Source organism: Rutilus rutilus (assembly GCF_951802725.1).
Source record: "Rutilus rutilus genome assembly, chromosome: 11".
Classification (NCBI taxonomy): domain Eukaryota; kingdom Metazoa; phylum Chordata; class Actinopteri; order Cypriniformes; family Leuciscidae; genus Rutilus; species Rutilus rutilus.
Window position 1 is genome coordinate 18418000 of NC_140216.1, and position 14815 is coordinate 18432814.

General features: G+C 40.0%; 1 protein-coding gene and 1 long non-coding RNA gene across 10 annotated transcripts in view; one reads left to right on the plus strand and one right to left on the minus strand.

Moving 5' to 3' along the window:
- Nucleotides 1-14815, plus strand: part of ptprua (protein tyrosine phosphatase receptor type Ua) — a 480983-nt gene that overhangs the window by 115141 nt on the left and 351027 nt on the right. The window lies entirely within an intron of this gene.
- On the minus strand, nt 2995-7086 carry LOC311299840. Its single transcript, XR_014629200.1, has 3 exons — nt 6984-7086; nt 6371-6879; nt 2995-5162 (listed from the first exon to the last, which is right to left on the minus strand). It is a non-coding gene; the product is annotated as an uncharacterized lncRNA (long non-coding RNA).

Sequence of the window (14815 nt, forward strand, 5' to 3'; positions counted from 1 at the left end):
AGAGATGACTGGTCTTGTCAGGATAATTGATATCCAGGTAGTAAGGTGAATGTGGGGGGTTCTGTGGGTGATAAGTGAAGAGATAATGATGGGCTGTTCACTGCCATTAGTGCAGGTCTTATTAAAATGGATGGTCATTTGAATAATGAACCATAAGGCACCTTTTAAGTTCAGTGAGTCAGTCATACTGGCACTAGATTTCCCAGAAAATATGAGTGGATATTTGTGTAATGTTCAGAGCTCAAGGCAGTAACCTCAGGTTAGACCAGTGATTCTCAACCGGTGGGCCGCGGCCCTCTGGTGGGCCTCGGAGCGTCATCTGGTGGGCCGTGTAGGCAGTGGTAGACTACCCCCAAATTATTATTTTTTTTATTTTTTTATTTACAAATCTTGTTATTTTCTAATTATCTAATTGTTCTTATGAATTTATATGATCAAAAACACTCAAGTCAAGTCAAAATGCATTATCTAAAAGCAAATTTAGGTTTAAATATCACAACACCAATCATGTCAGATCGGATCAGACGCAGTAACATTACGTTACTGTAATATCGTTAATCGTTTTCTGAAAAGAAAAGCAGATGTGGGAGACAGACCTGTGCAGGGAAAAGCTTCGAAGTGTGTGGTGAGAAAATACGACGCTGAATACATTAAATTTGGTTTTATAAGGGCAGGTACTGAGGGAGTCGCACACGGACGAGAAGCGCAGCGCTGCGTCTACAACTCGAGGTATCGAACACGCGCACTTTCTCAGTTTATGGCCAGCAATATTGTTATGTTTAAGGACATTACGAAATTAAGATAATGTCTGTACTATGTTATGATTGCAATTCAGTTTTCAATTACAATTAAATACAATCGTTGCTGAGTCTGCAGTCTGAACACTTTACCTCAGGACGTACATTAACTGAATTAATTGAGAATCTCACCTGAAAATCCGGTCATTTTCATCCACGCAGCTGATTTCTGTAAATTTGAATATAAAACTAAATGTATCTTGCAGCACATGGTGAAGTCAGTATAGGCTACATTAATGACGCTTTACAAATATAATGTAGTAAATTTAATATAAAACTATGTAAATGGCGCTCAGTGGCGCGACAGGTTTTTGAACAGAATATTGAGGCATAGCTGGCGCTGCGGACAGACGCCGCCGGTGTGTACACTCATAGAAAATAATGTGTTCGAATTTTAAAGACGTGCCGCTGCGCTTCTCGTCCGGTGCGCGACCTCCTTAAGTCGAAGGCGCGTGTGGAGAAATGTTGTTGAATGTGGATTCAGGTGTTGAATGTGGAGAAATGTTGTCAAATGAGGCGCTAAAACCAAAGCTTCAGAGACATTTGAACAAAACTGGGCTGTTTAATATTGTTTTAAACAGTCAAGTTCATATCACTAACTGTATTTGATAAATTACACTTACAGTATAGGCTATGTAAATTGGGGTGAATGAACTTTGTTGAACATTTCGTATCTATACCACGAATGTTAGGCCTATTTCTCGTGCCATTTATATGGCAAAATATTTTGGCGTGCATATGATATGCAGTTTTCGCGTGCATATGATACGCACTGTATGGCGTGTAATACGCACGCACTTCCCACCCCTAATCCTAATTATATGCACGCAAAAAAAACAAAAACAAAAAACATTTTTGGGGTATAAATGGCACGAGAAATAACATTTGTGTTATAGTGATCGTGTTGCAGCGAATAGAGAGAATCCCCTCTTGTGTGTCTGACCTGTTGTTACAGGTATGTTAGCCTGTTATTGTTACAGGAATGGTTACTGAGTAAACCTGCAAAGTCTTTTTGATACAAGGACAGTTTTCATCTATATAGCTGACTCTGCTACAGTGGCATAACAGATTAACAGCAGAGTATATCATTGTACTTTTAGAATTTTCTGTTATTCTGTGTTCATACTATCATATGTGGAAAGGTGGTCCTCGGAATGTTTTTAAACACTCATTGGTGGGCCATGAGTTGCAAAAGGTTGAGAACCCCTGGGTTAGACCACCCATGGTGCATAGAGTTCTGTAATGAAGACATATTTCTGTAGGCTAACCCAGAAGTTAGCATTCCGCGTTTAACCCTGGTAACGTGATTAAGGTGCTGGTGCAAAAGAACACAAGAACAAAGGGAGTTTAAATTGAAAAGAAAAGTGCTCAACAAAGTGCTCAAAAGAGAGAGAAAAAACAAACAAAAACAAAACACAAATACCGTACAAAAGGAGTAGAAACCTGAGCGGGGATAAATCAAAGAAAGAAACAAAACAAAACGTGCATTCTAACTACATCCCCTTCCCAATAAACTACTAATACAACTAGAAAACAAAAAAGACACAACAAACAAAATAAAGTCTTCGGCGTTCAACACACCCTACCTAATCTATGCTACTTAAGAAAACTCAAAACATACAATAGTGGCACCCGCTCCTTACCTAGTGTCTTAAAGGGGTCATATAATGTCATTTTTGTACAAGCTAATATGATTCTTTAGGGTCTAAATTAAAAGTTTGTAATATACTGTAATTAAAAATTCTCATTAGTATTGTAAGAAAACACTCATTTTACCTGGTCAAAAACAGCTCTGTTTTCAGCACGCCGTTTCAGTGCATGTGTCTTTAAATGATAATGAGCTTTGCTCACCCCGCCCCTCTGTTCTGTGCGTACACCGTTTAAAATAATAATACAAAAACCATAACGCGTTGTTCATTATAAACGTGGGATTATGAATTATATTGAGAACGTCGTACATAGAAAACATGCCATAATGTACCCTGAGTGTAAAAATAGCCACATTCATCATGAAGCGTGCAAGCTATTTGCAAAGATTAATATAAAGATTAATATAAAGGTCAATAAAACGTTACACTCACTTGTTCTTCAGGAGGTGCAGCAGGAACACGAATAGTTGGTACTGATCCTTTTTTCTGGAGCAGCTTCTTAGCAAAAACAGCTTTATACTGACCCTCGTTTGTAAAACAGTCTCGAGTCTGGTGAAATGATTCGCGCAAATATGAGAGCATTGACGTTGATCGTGGGGAATATTCCCTTCGAAAACAAACTCAGCCACTGCGTCTTCAGCTGTACGGATTTAGAAACATCATCAATATGACTGCTGTGTTCGTTATTACACCCAAGAACAGAACACCACAATCGTTAGATGCCATTCTGCTCAGCACTCCAGCTATCAACAATGAACGCGCCGGTCGGCGCGTGCTATGATTGACAGCTCGCTCACGAGGGCGCGAGGGCGGGTCTGTGTTTGAAACGCTGCTGTCAATCAGCCATCGTGGGAGGGGCGTCGATATTGTGACGTCACAATATCGAACAGCTTGATTTGAGACAGGGGAAACATATAAGAAGATTTTAAAAAAACCACTGGGATGGATTTTTATCATTTTATGATGGTTGTGTACAGGCACTGCCAACACACATTTCAGTACAATCAACTTGTAAAAGTGCATGTACCATTATATGACCCCTTTAACAACGTGCTTCCCTAGATGTTGCGAAATGGAAGTCACGTGACATGCTTTAATGGTCACTATTCCCTGGTCGGCTGTAAGACAATAAAAAAAAACTACTAAAAAAACAACATAAAGACTCAAAGTTTCACCTTAATGCAAAAACAACAAACCACTGGGAGAAAACAAACTGTTAACTAAAAAAAATTGAAGAGTGTAAACAAAGAATACCAACAACCTCTGTAGTCCCTTTTAGCCTCTTGTTAGCAACTGCCTAAATGATGTACTGTATTCATTGTCACAGAATAAAACGTGAAAATATCTTGAGCTTATGTTAACCACAGGCATTTAACCAAAAAAAAACAAAAAACATTGACTTCAGTTAAAAGTTCCACTGAATCCTACAATCCTAACTCATTTCCGGGTTTTGATCTACAAAAATACACCATCCCTGCAGCACTCTATTTACTGACAGTCTGATGCATATTGCACACAAATAAGAACTTTCTCGATATTTCAAGCTTTAATCTCATTGGATGGTTTCATACAACTTCCAGGTGTTAGAAAAGGAAAACTTGCTTGGCTGCTTTAATGTAAAACACGCAAACACATCCCGGGATTGATGCTGGGATCGATGCCGGGATGGGGACCTAGTAACATTGCTGGGATCAGTCCCGGAACGCGCCCTGTGTGAACAAAAGCCAGGACCAATGCTGTAAGGGGTGTGTCGTAGTGATGACGCACGTGCCATCGCACAGGCCTTTCTACAACCTATGCTACAGCATATGGGGAACGAGCCACTCGGCAAACCCAGTGGCGCTACTGGGGAGTATGGACTCGTCTTCGTGTAGAAATGACGAAGAGGAGTTATCAGCAGAAGGTCTCGGTTACGTATATAACCCTCGTTCCCTGAAGTGGGGAACGGAGACGTAGTCGACGTGTCGACTGATTGGGATCACGCTTAGGGAGCCTGTCATCTTCGAGTATTGTTAAAACGAGCCAATGTACATTGGCGTGCGTGAATTGCATCTTGTGCTGTGCCCCGCAGCGCAGGTATAAACACGGAAGCGGATGCACGCACCACTTGTTTTTCGCTGAGGAGACGAACGGAGCCCGGAGTCAGCGGTGGTCCAGCAATAGTGGTGACGGGACTACTTCTCCGTTCCCTCCTTCAGGGAACGAGGGTTACATACGTAACCAAGACGTTCCCTTTCAGTCGCTCACGTTCAACGTAGTCGATGCGTCGACTGATTGGGATCCCTATTAAAACTCCACTATTGTGACCGTCCATTTGGGGGGACAGGGAACGATCGCATCCAGCAATGTAAGGGTGGAATGGCATCTTTTTTTTTTTTTTACCCTTTCGCACGTACGATCACACCGGTGTGATCAGTCTAGGCTGGTCCCTGGAGCGTACAATCACACCGGTGTGATTAGAACGGTTAGTGCATCACGTGATCAACTGCTAAATTCAAATGTGCTCAGAGCTGTCATATATCAAAACTTTTCAGTGTTTTCAACCACTTAATGTTTATTTTAGGTTTCAGACATATAAATTCACATAAGTACAAAAAAAAACAATACATTTAGAGTATTTAAAATACACACTTATGTCTATGGAAGAGGCAATAATAATCCTTTCCATTATAATTAGACACGTTTTATTCATATCAGATACACATTGTGTAAGTAACTTCAAAGTTTACTCTATTCTTCTCCCAGTTCACCTACCACTTACTTTTATGTATTTCGGGAGAAGTGGATGAATTCACGTGTTGTATTCGTACACTGTAAAACCCAACAAGTTAACTCAACTCAAACCGATTGAGGAAACTAATTGCGGCAAACCATTTAAGTTTAAAAATAAATACATATGAGTATTGTGAACTTATATATATTGAGTCATATTCACTCATAATTTAGTGTTCGTTTAGTCATTCATTTTGAGTCTATGTAACTTGAATATTTTAAGTTCATTCCATTAAATTTTTAAAGTAATTTAAACCATTTAAACTAACTGGTTTGAGTTCATTTAATAAATCTAATCAAGTCATAACAACTATATAGCTACTCAAATGGTTTTAGAAAAACGATTGCCGTAAATGATTTAAGTTGATTAAACTCAAATTAATAAAGTTTTATAAGACAAAGGAAAAACATTGGTATAAAGCAGTGTTCCTCAAACTCGGTCCTGGAGGGCCATGTCCTGCACAGTTTAGCTCCAACCCTGATCAAACACACCTAGCTGTGAGTTTCTAGAGATCCTGAAGACATTGATTAGCTTGCTCAGGTGTGTTTGATCAGTGTTGGAGCTAAACTCTGCAGGACAGCGGCCCTCCAGGACCGAGTTTGAGGAACCCTGGTATAAAGAAATGGTCAAAGAAAAGGATGCAGTTATTAATAGTATTTATTGAAAAATAATTTATTTTACAAAAGGTTCTCAGTGATGAATGTTGTGAAAGATGGTCAGTCAGTCTCCTCACTGTCCAAAATACAAAACTGCACGTGACTTCTGTCTGGCGAACTGTGAATAAACAAACAAACAAAAAAAACATTAATCTTCCACTGACAAAACTGGTTTACTCACAGCATAAATGCTAGAATAGAGGTTATGCGTTGACGTCACCATCGGCTAAGTGGCAAAAAGACTGAGCGGCAGCATTTGTTTTCACTATAAAAACACACAAAGCACATCTAAAATGGAAAAGAGCTTTGAGATTGACAGTACAACTAGATTTGACAAGAAAGCCAAGGTTTTATTTTTACAGACTGTCAGACTATGCTGAATTTAGGGGTAAAATCATACCATATATATTGTATTGTTATATATTGTATTGACAACTCATCAGTTAAATATTTACCATCGTATATTCTGAATAATTGTAAATTGAATTAAATAACTGAAATAATCGTCGAAACCAGGCACATATAAAATGTCAGAAAACAGGATTCCTGACTACATGTCAATATCCATGGATAACTGGATCTTTGATAAGTTGTTAGGAACACTATATCCAGTCCAACATTTAATTTAAACTGATAATCCTTTGTTTTACTCGAGTTTTCTCAGTTTCCCTGTTAACTCCAGTCACGCTGCAGCTCTTTAGCCACTCAGTCTGACTAGGGGGGCGTGTTCCGGCAGGAAAGTGATGTCAGTGCATACCCTTTATATCTCAGCTTGTATTACATTACATTTACACATTTGGCAGACGCTTCTATCCAAAATGACTTACATTGCATTTCAAGGTGCATATTTTACATTCTTATCAGTTCTCAGTTCTTGCTTTCCCTGGGAAATTACCTTTTTCTTTAGTTTTTGCCATGTGAATGACAGTCACTGGAGGATAGTCAGTCAGTCTTCTTACTGAAATAGATCCAAAAATGCGCAGGACACGTTTGTCTATTTTGAACTGTGAAAAAAAAAAAAAAAAAAAAAAAATATTAATACATTTTCCACTGACAAAAATGTAATTTACTCACAGCATAATAAATAGAATAGGTCAGTTTGTAGTACCTTTTTCTTTCATTTTTGCCACGTGAATGACAGTCGATGTGGAGGATAGTCAGTCAGTCTCCTCACTAATATAGACCCTAAATTGCACAGAACACGTTTGTCTATGCAAATACGTGAGAAAACACAAAAATATGAATTACTCTTACACTGACAAAACTGTAGTTTACTCATCATTATAAATGAGGAAATATGTCAGCTTGTATTACCTTTTTTTTTTTTTTTTCGTATGAATGACGGTCGGTGGTTGATAGTCTCCTCACCGATGTCCAAAATTGCCCAAGGGACACATTTGTCTATGCCAAAATGTGAGAAAAAACACAAAATATTAATTAGTTTTCCACTGTCAAAAAATTGGTTTACGTTACTCACAGCATAATAAATAAAGGAATAAGTCAGCTTGTATTACCTATTTCTGCAGTTGTTGCCATGTGAATGACGGGCGGTGGATGGTAGTCTCAATCACTGATAATGATCCAAAATGGCTCGGGACACTTTTGTCTAAGCAAAAATGTGAGAAAACACACAGAAATTAATTAATCTTCCACTGAAAAAAATTAAGTTTACTCACAGCATTATAAATGAAGAAATAGGTCAGCTTGTATTACCTTTTTTATTTAGTTTTTGCCGGGTAACAGTTAAATGTCGGTCGGTGGACGATAACGTTATAGCTGCTAGCTGCTAGTCTCCTCACAATATCCAAAATTGCGCGGGACACGTTTGTTTACGCTAAAATGAGAAAATACAAAAAATATTAATTTTCCACTTACGAATCTGTGGTTTACTCACAACATAATAAATAAAAGAGTATGTCAGCTTGTATTAACGTTACCTATTTCTTTAGTTTTTGCCGTGTGAATGACGGTTAGCACTAGTGGAGTCAGTCAGTTTCGTCCTCACTGATAAATATCCAAATTTGCGCGGGACACGGTAAAAATGTGACAAAACGCACACACATATAAATTACTGTTCCAGTGACAAAACTGTCGTGTACTCACAGTACAACTAACTTACTGCCGCTGATTAAAAAAAAAATCTCTGAGTAAGTTAGTGCTAAATGCAATGTCGCGTTGGCTTGTCGTTTCTGTGACGTGACACAAATGGCATAACTTAGTCTTACTACAGTAGTTAGTACGTTACTTTAGCTAGTCGGTCTTCTTAAGATGAAGAGTCACGACAATACAACGTTAAACGTATACAAGTGCTCTAAAGAGGACGAAGCATTTTGCCGTGCTTACCTGTTAAATCTCTCCATGGCCGCCATTCTGTTCCGACTCCGAGTTACTTCGTGTGTGAGAGCTGTGGGGGATGGGCAGATTGAAATAAATACGCGGGGTTTTCCGGTGCGTGAGGGAGAACGCCGTAGAGAGACCTAAATGTAGGCTTCAAATGAAGCAGAAAATGTTAAATGTATTTATTTAAGTGTTTATTTCATTTCCTTATACAAAAGTAATTTCTTGAAAAATAAAATTTAAAAGCTAAAATAACTAATAGGTTATTCATAACTTATTCGGTTTAAGTTCTGCTTAATACATTGCAGTTTTTGAGTTAATATCACATATTTTATTAAGTTAAACTAACTTTTAAAAAAAAATAAGTTAAATGTACTCATTTAGTTTAGTAACTTTCAGTCTTAGGTTTTACAGTGTATCATCTGATTCTCTAAACTGTGTCTGGGGCACAAACTAACATGGCGGCGCCCATCGCGCATACAGCTCAACTAACGCGATCGTTATAAAGGTGTTTAAACAACAAAACACTTCCACTTGCATATATTTGACAATCGGATTATCAGATATTTCATGCCATATCCAACAAATGTGTGAATATTTTGAATAAAAAAGGAAAAATTACATAAAAGCAGATCATCATTCATTCAGCGCTGTTGCTGCTGAGGTGTGTCTCGTGACAAGCAATGACGCGTCACCATGGAAACCATAGAGTGACACATTCTAAATAACGGTCGCCTTGAAAAACTCATGCTGGGGGGTCAGCCAGAATATTTTAACCTTACGTATGAAAGGGTTAAAGACGTAAACGCACCCGTATTGCTCTTTCAGGAAATGGGAACCGTCACCAGTGCCCGAGCACACAGGGGAATGACCGCAGCAACACTGAACAGTGAACTGAAACAGTGAAGCACTCACTTTTCCGCCCTTTAACCAGCCGTCAATAAACACAGAAATTTGATGCTGTTAAAACAGCAGTTGAGAGCTCAAGGCTCGCGATCACCGCTGCACTCACACTGTAGAACCACCAGTACTGGGAGAGTCTTCCTAGAAGAACACCGACACACTCGCTTGTTGTAAACAACAGCACTCTTCGGAGACATTGATGCCGATTGTCTCCGAAGCGAAAGACAAGTGGTGTGTGCATCCGCTTCCGTGTTTATACGCACGCTGCGTGGCAGAGCGCGAGATGCAATTCACTCACGCCAATGTACATTGGCTCGTTTTAACAATACTCGAAGATGACAGGCTCCCTAAGCGTGATCCCAATCAGTCGACACGTCGACTACGTCGAACGTGAGCGACTGAAAGGGAACTGAAATCTGACAGTTATCACATCCTGACGTCACAATCTTTACGGGATGTGTGTGAACGCACTCACAGATTCCGGAAAGTCACTGGCAGTGTGAATGAACCAAAATCAAACAATCCCGGGACAAATCCCAGGACACATTATTTCCCGGGAATCTCTGTGTGAAAGGGGCTTTACCTCTTTCACTTCCTATTCCAAGTGAGATGAGACAATTCTTGACAAGAATAAGTGGCCTGCTACTGTAAGTGGACCAGATTTTATTCTGATAATCAAAAATATGGTATTGCAAGATTAGTCAAGGGCTAACATAAGGCTTTTATAGGAAAATGTAAGCTGAAAAAAAACAACAACAAGCGCATTGTATTACAAATATATGTTTGTCTCTGGCTAAAAATTACATTTGAATTTTGACATGAAGGAGGCTGTCATTAAATGTTCTGTCATCAGAGAAAGAGCCACATAGGGAACAAATAGCAGCGATGCACAATCAACGATTTGTGAACGCCTTAAAATTGTGACAGCTTGAGAAGACCTTAAGCATATTTTTATTGCTGTGCAATTTCTGAAATTACAGTGAATATTGTAATTTCCTCAATGAAGTGTCAAGACCATAAAAGCTATGGAGCTCAGTTGTGAGTCCAACTGACATGTCTTATTTAGTCTTTTTGTGCAGTGTCACAGCCGGTAATTAAAGCTTCAGAATGCATTGCCGTTTTCATCAGCAACTGCAAATGTGTGTGTGTATGTGTGTGCGTGCGTGTGTGTTTGTTTGTGTGTGTTTGTGTGTGTGTGTGTGTGTGTGTGTGTGTGTGTACACTGCGTTTGTCTTTTAAGTCTGATTATGCTTATGAATATAGTTCTTCAAATTGAAAGGTAAACAGTTATTCCTCTAAAAAGTGACAAATGGCAAATGACTCAGAGGAAAGTGTTCTATTAGTAATTGTTTAGAGATAGTGGTGTAAGGTTAGATGTTTTAGATTTTCATACATAATACGTGATAAAATAAACTGGTGTTGTGCCAAATCTTATGTCCCTGTCAAATTCTACCCTGCTTCGAGCCCAAGAGCAATTCCATTGACTGATAGTGTTTTTTTTTCAATGCCTGATCTGTAGGCTATTTTCAATTAAAGTCCGCGTGAACCGGAAGTTGCAAACGACTTTTCTCCAGTGTTGTGACGTATTTCCCAGTGAAAAGGAATATTGAACAGAGGGCAGGGTTTTACTCTAGCGCTCCTCCTCTCCATCTCTCGCTCATTACAGACTAACGGTTTGAGGGGAGTGGTTAAGCGTTTCCCAAACCAAGCCGTCAAACCTACGTCATCAGAGAAGGAACGCCATTCCAGACCGGAAGCAACTTTTCAGACTTTGATTAAAGATTACGACGGCAAACTATTTTTTTCTGTGTATTAACTTGCACGGATTAATTGTTCACCACAAGACTAGTAATATGCGCTAACAAAGTAAATAGGGTCAATTTTTATTTCAGTTGCACTTTAAGGTCTAACATAGTTGATGTGTCATGAGTAATTAAGTAGGCTAACACTCTATCAAGAGATAACTTGAGCATCACAACTACACATACAGTATGTAAAGTACTAATATCGTAACTCCTACATTATCCCCTAGCCTAAACCTAACCAATATTCTTAACAAAAGCAAACGAGACATAAAAAAAAACAAAAAAAAAAAAAAAACATTTACAGTAGAGCTTAAATCGGGCCCAACAAATCAAGCCCGACCCTACCCGAGCCCGAGCACGTTGTGTCCGAGCCCGGCCCGACCCAACACGTTCACTGTAATTATGAGCCCGAGCCCGATTTAAACCCGACCATTTTTAATATGTGGGCCGTTATAACCAGGGGCGGTGCCAGAATTTTTTTTAAGCAGGTGCTGCTGTGCTAGATCATTTAGGCTACAGGGGGGAGCTGCGCAGTTATATATATTATATAAATACTATTAATAAATGAGCAAAAATTGGCCACTCAATATTCAATATTCAATTATTTTAATTATCACAATTAAAGTTTTTTATTTTATTTAGTGATCGACCGATATTTGCGGGTTTTACGTGTATCGGCATCGGCCGATATGCGGCTGCTGCGTTCGCCGATAGTTTTTTTCCCGCATTATTTACAAACAGGCGTCTGCAGGCAGCTCTGTGTTGCTGGAGACGCTGCAGTTCACGTGCAGCCCATGCACTGCCCCTCCCACACTAGCAGAGTGCTGGAAGCCTCTTCAAGACAACGGCCAGTTTTAAACTTTCAAAGCATCTTATAACTGTTTGACTTAGCTGAAATATTGCCATACACTTTGAAAGTGGAAACACGTTGCTCTATATGTGCGTGCAACTATAGCTAAGCAAGTTTGTGGGTCCAAATGGAAAACGCGAATGCCGAATGCCTCATCTATAAAACTGCTTGTCATTGTATTTAGGGAGCTGCAAATAGCTAAGTTTGAGGCTATCCATATGCATACGGAAGCTGTTACGAACACTGGTCATAGGATTAAATAATGCCGACTAGGGCTGGGCGATAAAACGATAACTATAATTATCGCGATATAATTTTTCTCAATAAAACGATATCAAGGGGTCGATAAATGTTCGATAATGTTTATGTACCAAAAGCGGAACGAAACTCATTTGAACCGCGCACCACAAGGACCATTTATCCGCTCGGCTCAAAGTCCAAACGGCAGTGCGAGCTCACTAGAGCAGATGCGTTTACTCAGATCGGTCTCGGTCACGAGATCCAGTGAGAAGCGCTTGAATTCAGCGAAGAACACAAGTGTTTGTAGTTTTTTATACAAATACCATAGAAACCATAAAGTTACATTTTGCCATGATAGTGAGGTGCTGTAGGCTATGCCTGGTTTCATCTGTGGTTGTCATGATCTAAATGCATGATACTGGATGACCAATGGTTAAGTTCAGGGTGCGATTTGTGAAAATAAAAACAGAGGGGGGGATGTTTTGAAAAAAAATTATTCATAAAAATAAATCATGAGAACATGAACTTCATCACTGCATTTTCAGGAATTGTAAAATCTTTTTTCTTATTAACTCATGAAGTAGCCTAACGCAATATTTTTACTTAATAGCTCATCTTTCCCCACACATATGAACTGTGATCATGCACAACGAAAAAACATGTAAGAATAAACCACGGATTGATTGCAAAGTTAAACCATCACAGTAGAAACAGTTTTACTGCTGCTGTTAAAGTAATAACGTTAACTTTACATTGCGATGCTGAGCTACAGTGAAATGATAGAAAAGACAGATGCATTAGGCTATCTGTGTTAGTCAGTTCGCCTCATTCGCGCGAACTGGACGCGCCTGCGCCGCGCTAAACGCCTCATTCGCGCCGCAGGACCTCTAGACGCGTGTAAACGCGTCTTTACATTGACTTAACATTGAAATCACTCGCGCCAGATGCTCAAGAGTGAGTAATCAAAAAACCTTTGCTTTAGCTTTATTTATTTTTTTATTTCGCTTTAGCCTCAATTGAGTGAAACACCGTATGTGAATTCGGCCATTCTCAGTGGTGTGACTGGGACACTCACGGTGCGTTTCCACTGGCGCGTTGCGAGCGGAGCGGAGCGAGCGTTTTCAATTCATTCCTATGGAAGTCGAGCTTCACGCTCGCGCAGTGCATTTTGGGATTGACAGCGGACCGGAGAAAGCGTTGAGAGCGACCGAGAGCGTCAAAAGGTTGGGCAGTTCTCGACTTTATGCAAATATCAAGCGAAAAACGCGGTCGGCAGCCAATTGCTGTGAGGTTCGGGATGTGACGTCTGTTTTGAGAGTTTAAAAATATGCAAATTGTGCCGGATTTTATGCTGGATTTAGTGCGTAAATCATTTTGTTTACAAATTAGACGCTTTGCAGTTGTTATGTTAAAGATTTTATTTTGGATGTGTTCATTGTGATTTATTGGCTGGGTTTATAAAAGTTTATAAAATTGAAAGGATCTTTGCTTGGGGCATTTGGAAACAAAGCTTGTCTATTTCTAAATGTAATCGCGTGCATCGCTGATCATGATTACTGTCCGTGTGTTGAAAAAACTTATATTAAACACACTTGGAACAGACACACCCCAAAGCGGAGACGTTACAGCGTTGCCAGCGGCACTGAGCGGACTTTTGCCGCTGTAGTGGAAACGCACCGTTAAGCCTGTTTTATGCTTCTGCGTCGAATCGACGGCGTACCCCCGCAGACCCCTCTGCGTCGCCGCGAACCCCTCTCCAACCCCTCCGCCGTAGCTCGACGTGCACCTCCAAAAAATTGTAACTACGCGTCGAGGCGACGCAGACCGCAAGGGCTGTGATTGGTGTATGAGAGCAGAGAGCAAGACTGAACATTTGGCATCCTCGTGATTCAGTGCACTTTTGTAAATAGTTCATTTTCTTAGATAATGTTTTATATTACGGTTAACTTATATTGTGTTTCAGTTTTATATTGTGTGTTTCTTGTACCTATTACTCTTATTTTTTTTTTTATTGTATACTTAAACCTTTGCCCTTTGTTCTTGGCGTGCTTTTTTACTCATTGCACATTAATAGATCAATGGTTGTTTTGAAAAAAAGTTTATTTACATTTGTTGTTCAACGTCGATTAGCTCCAGCTGCAACAACCATAGACGGGCAACAACACTCTCTCTCTTTCGCTCGCGCGGAACCAGCGCACGGAACCAAAACAAACTAGCAAAGAGATTCGCGAACCACACCCCACCTAGCGTTCTGGCGGTGAAATGCACCGCGATGCAATGCAACCCGACGCAGAACCATAAAACAGCCACGACGCCGTAGGAGTGACGACGTAGCTACGCCGTGGAGTTGACGCAGAAGCATAATGAGGCCTTTACGGTGCGTTTCCACTGGCGCGTTGCGAGCGGAGCGGAGCGAGCGTTTTCAATTCATTCCTATGGAAGTTGAGCTTCACGCTCGCGCAGTGCATTTTGGGATTGACAGCGGACCGGAGAAAGCGTTGAGAGCGACCGAGAGCGTCAAAAGGTTGGGCAGTTCTCAAATATCAAGCGTAAAACGCGGTCGGCAGCCAATTGCTGTGAGGTTCGGGATGTGACGTCTGTCTTGAGAGTTTAAACATATGCAAATTGTGCCGGTGTTATTGCTGAATTTAGTACGTAAATCGTTTTGTTTACGAATTAGAGGCTTCCCAGCGGGCAATTGATGTCAAATAGACATCAAATTGACGTCAAACATAGTCATCAAAGAATTGGTCAAAAATGCAAATCAAATCGATGTCAAAACTTGACATTAAATTGACGTCAAGT